General features: G+C 43.1%; 1 long non-coding RNA gene across 1 annotated transcript; it reads left to right on the forward strand.

Moving 5' to 3' along the window:
• Positions 1-728: 728 nt before the first annotated feature.
• LOC139180180 (uncharacterized) lies at positions 729-8,949 on the forward strand. The gene is made up of 3 exons (XR_011564483.1): positions 729-768; positions 2,173-2,302; positions 8,356-8,949. It is a non-coding gene; the product is annotated as an uncharacterized lncRNA (long non-coding RNA).
• Positions 8,950-9,326: the final 377 nt, after the last annotated feature.

Genomic DNA, 9,326 nt, shown 5'->3' on the forward strand with positions numbered 1-9,326 from the left:
TGCAGGAGCCACACTCTGCATCTATTATTCCTTAACTTATTCTAGTCACATCCTGATACTTAACTTTATGGCATCATAAACCTCCCCTTGTAGTTTGGTACCTCTCTTTACTCTATTTTAACCTCATGTTGATGCTTAACTTTATGGTGCACTCTCTTTGGAAGCCACCCCATAGTGGTTTGCTTTCCCCCTTTTGTATTACAGGAAGAAAGTCACCAGAAAATCCCCAAAGGACAATGGACCCAAGCACCAGGACCAACTGCCAGATCCAAATACCTAGCTACCTGACCCTGGCCTAGTGACTGTTTCCAAACAGTGCAAAAAGAGAGAATTCAGGACCCCTACACCTTTTATCCCATATCTCCAAACCCTGACTGTGAGCCCCGCCTGTTTGATCCCCTGGATTCCCGATGGAGGGGAGACAGTCTCCTTGAGGCAGGAACCTATTGTGTTCTCCCTTCTGCCAGCTTAAGGGTTAAATCCATCTTTCTGCTTGCCCCAAACTCTGTCTCTACAAATTTAATTTGACTCCAGTGGGCAGAGAAAACCAAGATTTCCGTGGCAACAATGTCATCGAGTCTGGCTGGTTCCCCACCTCTCCGCCAGGATGACTCCTGCCAACGGGGATCAGGAGGCATCCTGTGTGACCTCATTCACTCCTTCCTCCGCCCTTTGTTGACCCGGCCTCTTATCATGTAGCCATGCACAGGGGCTCCCAGGTGTCTCTGCCACAGTCTACCTGAGAAGGGCAGAGGAGCTAACTGCAAGGTAGGTTTCCAGGAGAGAGAGAAAGACATTTGTGGTTAAAGAAAGCGTGGGACTAGATGTGTAACATTTAGGGAGTCAGTGTAAAGGATAACTTTCAGTATAAAAGTACAATTGTGGCCAATTGCCTGTAGGCTATACTTTCTTTTCCATTACTATAAAAGTACTGTTGCTGGGGCCAAGGAAGTAAAACCCTCACAGCTATTCTGTAGAATTAAGTAAGACTTATTTAAACAGCTTGCTACAAACACTTACTCTATTTTTAGGTTGATGTCACTAAACTAAAATAAATCTCCACTTAGTGAAAGATTCAAATGCAGATCAAAAGATTAAAAGTGAAAACATTTTATTGCTAAGTTGCCTCAGGACAGAGAGAAAAACATCCGTACATATAGATCACATAAGATGGAAGAGAGGTGGGTGAGTGAAGGCTAGAGACCATGACGTATTATGACCTGCTTTGACCTGTTAGGTTGGGAGTGGGTGAGTCGGTGCTTGTGCTCAGGAACACTTTGGGATAAAGCAAGTTAATGGGCTCTCTCCAGACCCTCAAAACCCTAAGGATTATGCCCAAGCCTTCCTTTCTTTTCTCCTTCCCTTCCTCATTCCCTCCATTCATATCCATTTATTCATTCACCTATATGTTGACTCTTCCATACTACTACCTATTCATAGAAACAAATGTTTGACTACCTGCTCAATGCCAGGCACTGTTCTAGGTGTTGAGAATGTGAGATAATAAAACAGGACTTGTTACTTTGGAGATTTACATATAAAGAAAAAGAGAGGTATGAACACTGTAAAGTAAAACCAAGTGGAGAGAAGGAAGACATGGAGAAAAATATCAATGATTTACCTGGTAGGCGTGTGTGCTAAGTCACTTGTCTATGCAAGAGCTTGCTTAGGATGGATCAATTCTCACTGTAAATGGTAGCAAAAAAAAAAAAAAAAAAAAAAACATGTTGAGAGTGAAAAAAGATAATTTTAATTTCCAAAATTCCGTTTCGATTGTGAAAGGTGTATGTGTGTTGGATTGTTGTTGTTCAGTCAATCAGTCGTGTCCAGCTCTTTGCGACCCATGGATTGAGGGTGTATATTCTGAAAGGAGAAATGGACAGAGGCAGAGACATGAAATAAAGGTGAAAAAAAGAAATGAATAATTTTCTAACAGAATTCACTGTTTAATGATTTTTCTCCAAAAAATGCACCACCTCAGAGCCATAAGCAGAAGTGAGAATCAGTGTAGGAACCCTGACTTCCTGCAAACCTCTTCCTTTACAAAAGGCAAACACTTGGACCATGTGTCCATACATGAAACATCCTCAAATTAGGCCCAGGCCCAGGTGAACATCTCTGGTGGGATAAAAGCACTTTCTTTCCAGCTGAAGTTTTCAAACTCTCTCCCAGATCACCTGCCCTGATTCAGGTGTGCCACCAGACACTGGTTCAACTTGGAATTCCGAAAACTCCTTTCTCCTCATGAAGCTACTGTACCTTTTCTTCCTCTTACTTGTGCATCTTATCCACACAACATCGGGTAAGTGGCAAACGTAACAAGTCGGGTGATATGGTGGATGACCTTGGAGCCTGGAGTATGGAAGGTCATGTTGATTCATCATCCAGTGATGTGCTTAACGGAATATTATCCACTCTGAGAGAAGCATAGCATATGGGACATGCTCCATTTTACAAATAATGAAAGAGAAGCTTAAAGAAGTGAAAAATAGCCTCCCATGATTGCCCTTAACTAGTTGGTGGTAAACCCATAAATTGTAATGGTGATGGAAAGATTTACAGGGGAATTTACAGCTTACAAATCATTTCCATGTGACTAACAGTATCATTAATAATAATACTAAATCTTGTTGACCACTTCCAATCCCAAAAAAAGATAATGCCAAAGAATGCTCAAAAGAACACACAATTTACTCTCACGCCAGTAAAGTAATGGCCAAAATTCTCCAAACCAGGCTTCAGCAGTACATGAACAGTGAACTTCCAGACGTTCAAGCTGGTTTTAGAAAAAGGAGAGGAACCAGAGATCAAATTGCCAACATCTGCTGGATCATAGCAAAAGCAAGAGAGTTACAGAAAAACATCTATTTCTGTTTCCTTGACTATACCAAATCCTTTGACTGTGTGGATCACAATTAACTGTGGAAAATTCGGAAAGAGATGGGAATACCAGACCATGTGACCGCCTTCTTGAGAAACCTGTATGTAGATCAGGAAGCAACAGTTAGAACTGAACATGGAACAACAGAAGGGTTACTAATAGGAAAAAGAGTATGTCAAGGCTGTCTATTGCCACCCTGCTTATTTAACTTATGTGCAGAGTACATCATGAGAAATGCAGTGCGGAAAGAAGCACAAGCTGGAATCAAGACTGCTGGGAGAAATATCAATAACCTCAGATATGCAGATGACACCATCTTTATGGCACAAAGGGAAGAGGAACTAATAAGACTTGATGAAAGTGAAAGAGGAGAGTGAAAAAGTTGGCTTAGAGCTCAACATACAGAAAAATAAGATCATGGTATCAGGTCCCAAAACTTCATGTCAAATAGATGAGGAAACAGTGGAAAAAGTGCCAGACTTTATTTTTCGGGCTCCAAAATTATTGCAGATGGTGGCTGCAGCCATGAAATTAAAAGAGGCTTACTCCTTGGAAGGAAAGTTATGACCAACCTAGATAGTATATTGAAAAGCAGAGATATTACTTTGCCAACAAAGATCCATCTAGTCAAGGCTATGGTTTTTCCAGTGGCCGTGTATGGATGTGACAGTTGGACTGTGAAGAAAGCTGAGTGCTAAAGAATTGATGCTTTTGAACTGTAGTGTTCAGAAGACTCTTGAGAGTCCTTTGCACTGCAAGGAGATCCAACCAGTCCATCCTAAACGACATCAGTCCTGGGTGTTGTTTGGAAAGACTGATGCTGAAGCTGAAGCTCCAATACTTTGGCCACCTCATGCGAAGAACTGACTCATTGGAAAAGACCTTGATGCTGGGAGGGATGGGGGGCAGGAGGAGAAGGGGGCGACAGAGGATGAGATGGCTGGATGGCATCACCGAATCGATGGACATGAGTTTGAGTGAACTCTGGGAGTTGGTGATGGACAAGGAGGGCTGGCGTGCTGCGATTCATGGGGTCACAAAGAGTCAGACACGACTGAGTGCCTGAACTGAGCTGAACTGAAGTTCCTGTTTAACTAAAACAATGAAACTTTTAATGCCTTATCCCAAATATATTCCTCATAGCAATATTTATGGGGTAGGCCATTTTACAAGATGGGATTAAGGAATTAAGTAATTTCTTCAAAGGAGTGCAGATTGAATGTAGGGAGCATTTTAACTCAAGCCCAAGTGGGTTTGACTCAGTTGTATTAAATGTTCAACAATCCGAGAAAACTAATGTACTTACTGAATTACATAAAATCAACAAATCCTATAGCTCAAGTGTGATCTGTGCATCACTCAGGACATACTTATCCTACAAGGTTACATCTTGTTCACCTGCAATCCAAGCTAAACTGGGTGTCCTGCATTTTCCATGCAGCCATCCTCAGGTGACAGCATGCTCCAGGCTGTGCTGTGGTGACAGCGCCTCTAGATCTTAGCATCTCACAAGAGCCAAAGTTAATTCTCGCTCAAATGACTCCAACCAGGGAGGGCCTGGGTGGTCTGATCAGACCCCCACCCCCAAGGAGCAGCCACCACCGTGGGTGCTGCTGGTCCTCTGCCCCATCAAAGCACTCTTAGGACTCTCATGCTGGCGATTACGGGCCCCAGCCCTGAAGGGAAACGTCAGTTCCCCACAGAATTCATTAATCAAGAAGGTCCAGTTGTTTAGTCACTCAGTTGTGGTCCACTCTTTGGGACCCCATGGACTGTCGCCCACCAGGCTCCTCTGTCCATGGGATTCTCCAGGCAAGGATACTGGAGTGGGTTGCCATTCCCTTCTCCAGGGCATCTTCCCAACCCAGGGATCAAAACTGCATCTCCTGCATTGGCAGGTGGGCTCTTTGTCACTAGGGCCACCTGGGAAGCCCCTTAACTGGTATCCTTTGGTGCTTTTCACTCAAGAGTACATTGACGAATTACCTGTATTAAAAATAATCTAGCTCATAAAGCCTCACCTGATTGTGGTCTATGCAAGAGCTTGCTTAGGATGGATCAATTCTCTCTGTAAATGGTAGCATAAAAAAAAAAATGTTGAGAGTTAAAAAAAGGTCTTTCTAATTTCCAAAATTCCTTCTCATTTTTCCATTGTAAAAGCTATATACTGTTGCGTTGTTTTTGTTCAGTCAATCAGTCGTGTCCAACTCTGCGACCCATGGATTGAGGGTGTTTAATCTGAAAGGAGAAATGGACAGATGCAGAGACATGAAATAAAGGTGAAAAAAAGAAATGAATAATTGTCTAACATAATTCACTGTTTAATGATTTTTCTCCAAAAATGCACCAAACCTAAGAGCCATAAGTAGAAGTGAGAATCAATGTGGAAACCCTGATTTCCTACAAACCTCTCCCTTTACAACAAGCAAACACTTGGACCATGTGTTCATAGATGAAACATCCTCAAATTAGGCCCAGGCCCCGCTGAACATCTCTGGTTGGAAAAAAGTGCTTTCTTTCCAGCTGAAGTTTTCAAACTCTCTCCCAGATTGCCTGCCCCGATTCAGATGTGCCACCAGCCACAGGTTCTACTTGGAATTCTGAAAACTCCTTTCCCATTATGAAGCTACTGTACCTTCTCTTCCTCTTACTTGTGTGTCTTATCCAGACAACATCAAGTAAGTGGCAGATGCAACTGGTCGGGTGATATGGTGGATGACTGTGGAGCCTAGAGTAGGGAAGGTCAAGTTGATTCATCATCCAGTGAGGTGCTAAACGGAATAATATCAAATCTGAGAGAAGCATAGCATATGCGACATGCTCCATTTTACAAATAATGAAAGAGAAGCTTCAAGAAGTGAAAAATAGCCTCCCATGATTGCCCTTAACTAGTTGGTGTTAAAACCATAAAGTGTAATTGGTGATAGAAAAGATTTACTGGGGACTTTGCGGCTTACAAATCATTTCCATGTGGCTAACAGTAACACCAATAATAATGGCAAATCATGTTGACCACTTCCAATCCCAAAGAAAGGCAATGCTAAAGAATGCTCAAACGAACACACAATTGCACTCATCTCACCTGCCAGTAAGGTAATGCTCAAAATTCTCCAAGCCAGGCTTCAGCAGTACACGAACCGTGAACATTCAGACGCTAAAGCTGGTTTTAGAAAAGGCAGAGGAACCAGAGATCAAATTGCCAACAAACGCTGGATCATCGAAAAGCAAAAGAGTTTCAGAAAAACATCTATTTCTGCTTTCTTGACTATGCCAAAGCCTTTGACTGTATGGATCACAATAAACTGTGGAAAATTCTGAAAGAGATGGGAATACCAGACCACGTGATCAGCCTCTTGAGAAACCTGTATGCAGGTCAGGAAGCAACAGTTAGAACTGGACATGGAACAACAGAATGGTACCAAATACGAAAAAGAGTACGTAAGGCTGTCTATTGTCACCCTGCTTATTTAACTTATATGCAGAGTACATCATGAGAAATACTGGGCTGGAAGAAACACAAGCTGGAATCAAGATTGCCGGGAGAAATATCAATAACCTCAGATATGCAGATGACATCATCCTTATGGGAGAAAGTGAAGAGGAACTAAAAAGCCTCTTGATAAAAGTGAAAGAGGAAAGTGAAAAACTTGGCTTAAACCTCAACATTTGGAAAACTAAGATCATGGTATCTGGTTCCAACACTTCCTGGCAAATTGATGGGGAAACAGTGGAAACAGTGCCAGACTTAATTTTGGGGGGTTTGAAAGTCACTGCAGGTTGTGGCTGCAACCATGAAATTAAAAGAAGCTTACTCCTTGGAAGGAAAGTTATGACCAACCTAGACAGTATACTGAAAATCAGAGATATTACTTTGCCAACAAAGGCCGTCTACTCAAGGCTATGGTTTTACCAGTGGTCATGTATGGATGTGAGAGTTGGACTGTGAAGAAAGCTGTGTGCCGAAGAATTCATGCTTTTGAACTGTGGGGTTGGAGAAGATTCTTGAGAGTCCCTTGGACTGTAAGGAGATCCAACCAGTCCATCCTAAACGAGATCAGTCCTGGGTGTTCATTAGAAGGACTGATGCTGAAGCTGAAGCTCCAATACTTTGGCCACCTTATGTGAAGAGCTGACTCATTAGAAAAGAACTTGATGCTGGGAGGGATTGGGGGCAGGAGGAGAAGAGGACGAGAGAGGATGAGATGGCTGGATGGCATCACCTACTTGATGGACATGAGTTTGAGTGAATTCTGGGAGTTGGTGATGGACAAGGAGGGCTGGTGTGTTGCTATTCTTGGGGTCACAAAGAATCAGACACAACTGAGCGCCTGAACTGAAGTTCCTCTTTAACTAAAACAATGAAACTTTTCATGTCTTATCCCAAATATATTCCTCCTTAGCAATATTTATGAGGTAGGCCATTTTACAAGATTGGATTAAGAAATGAAGTAATTTGTTCAAAGAAGTGCAGATTGAATGTAAGGAGCACTTTAACTCAAGTCCAAGTGGGTTTGACTCCAAAGACCTTGTTTTATTAAATATTCAACAATCCCAGAAAACTAATGTACTTACTGAATTACATGAAATCAACAAATACTTTAGCTCAAGTGTGATCTGTGTATCACTCCGGACATACTTATCTTACAAGGTTATGTGTTGCTCACCTGCAATCCAATCTAAACTGGGTGTCCTGAATTTTCCCTGCAGCCCTCCTCAGGTTATAGCATGCTGCAGGCTGTGCTGTGGTGACAGTGCCTCCAGGTCTTAGCTTCTTCAAAGAGCCAAAGTTAATTCTTGTTCAAATGAGGCCAACCCAGGAGGGCCTGGGTGCTCTGATCCGACCCCCACCCCCAAGGAGCAGCCACCAATGTGGGTGCTGCTGTTCCTGTGTCCAAGCAAAGCACTCTCAGGACCCTTGTGCTGGCGATTAAGGGCCCTAACCCTGAAGGGAAATGTCAGTTCCGCTCATAATTCATTAATCAAACAGATCTAGTTGTTTAGTCACTTGGTTGTGGTCCATTCTTTGCGACCCCATGGACTGACGCCCACCAGGCTCCTCTGTCCATGGGATTCTCCAGGCATGCATACCAGAGTGGGTTGCCATTCCCTTCTCCAGGGGATCTTTCTGACTCAGGGATCAAACTTGCATCTCCTTGTCTCCTCCATTGATAGGCGGATTCTTACCAGCTTAGCCATCAGTGAAGACTGAGGGAAGCCCCATAGACACTGTTTAAATGAATGAGCACAATCACCTTCCTATAGAACAATTTAAGGCCCCTTCTCAGTTCTTACTATAATTTTACAAAAATGTGGAAAAACATTCTAAGCTTATAGGTCACACCAAACCAAGGAGAGTGCCAGTTGTGTCCCTGTGGACTGTAATTTGGATTTCCTTGCTATATAAGATGAATTCTGGTAGCTTTAGTTACACATGCCTTATTTATTGTTTATTTTTCACCTCCCCTCCTTTATAGGGAAAAGAAAAAGGAAAAACCTTGAATGTGAGAAAATGGGTGGTGCCTGCAAGTATCAGAACACCCATGGGTGCATCATCATGTCTGGAGAATGCAAGAGTTGGAAGAAACACTGCTGCAGACTCTAGTTTCAGCATCGGAGCATCCTCAGCAACACAAGACACTCCCCACAGCTGAGTCCTGTTTAAAAAGAGACACTGCTCATTCGGGTCCTGTGGGGTCTTTCTGAGTGCATGAGGTCATGAACTGGATGGGAAGATTTCAGTTGGAAGTCTGGTCACACCACTCGTTAGCTGATTAACTCTGGACAGGCCTTGCCTTTCCTAGGTCTCAGTCTCTGCTCCTGTGACTGTTGAAATGGATGTTCTCCACAACCTCATTTGTTGGTGGTGGGGTTTAGTTGCTGAATCATGTCTGTCTCTTGTGACCCCATGGACTGGATCCATGTGACTTTCCAGGCAGGATACTGGAATCGGTTGTCCTTTCCTTTTTCAGGAGATCTTTCTGACCCAGGGATCAAGCCCACATCTCCTGTGTCTCCTGCATTGGCAGGCAGAGTCTTTAGCACTGAGCCCCAGGAAAGCAAACCTGTTAATATATCTCTACAAATGTATGGATGAGGGAAAGAGCTTTGAGTGTGTGTGTGTGCGTGTTATAGTATGAAAAGTCACCGAGATTTTGTGTCCCTTTGTGGAAGGATATCTGTGTTTCCATTGGCATATGGGTTTCCACATGGTCAACATGTGCTTAACTTCATAAGAGACAGCAAACTGCTTTCTGAAGCAGCTCTGGTCACTGCTGATAATCTCAGTGGCCTCTGAATTCCCAGTCTCTCCATGTTCCCATCCCTCGTCACACCTCCATGTAAAATTTTCAGTGTTTCTCTGTTAAAAGGATGAAGGACAAATTCTCTAGTGTCTCAGGTCCTTCACCCAGTTGGCCATACTTTCTCGAGTTTCATCATATCTCAG

The sequence above is a fragment of the Bos indicus genome, chromosome 27, assembly GCF_029378745.1.
Source record: "Bos indicus isolate NIAB-ARS_2022 breed Sahiwal x Tharparkar chromosome 27, NIAB-ARS_B.indTharparkar_mat_pri_1.0, whole genome shotgun sequence".
Lineage (NCBI taxonomy): Eukaryota > Metazoa > Chordata > Mammalia > Artiodactyla > Bovidae > Bos > Bos indicus.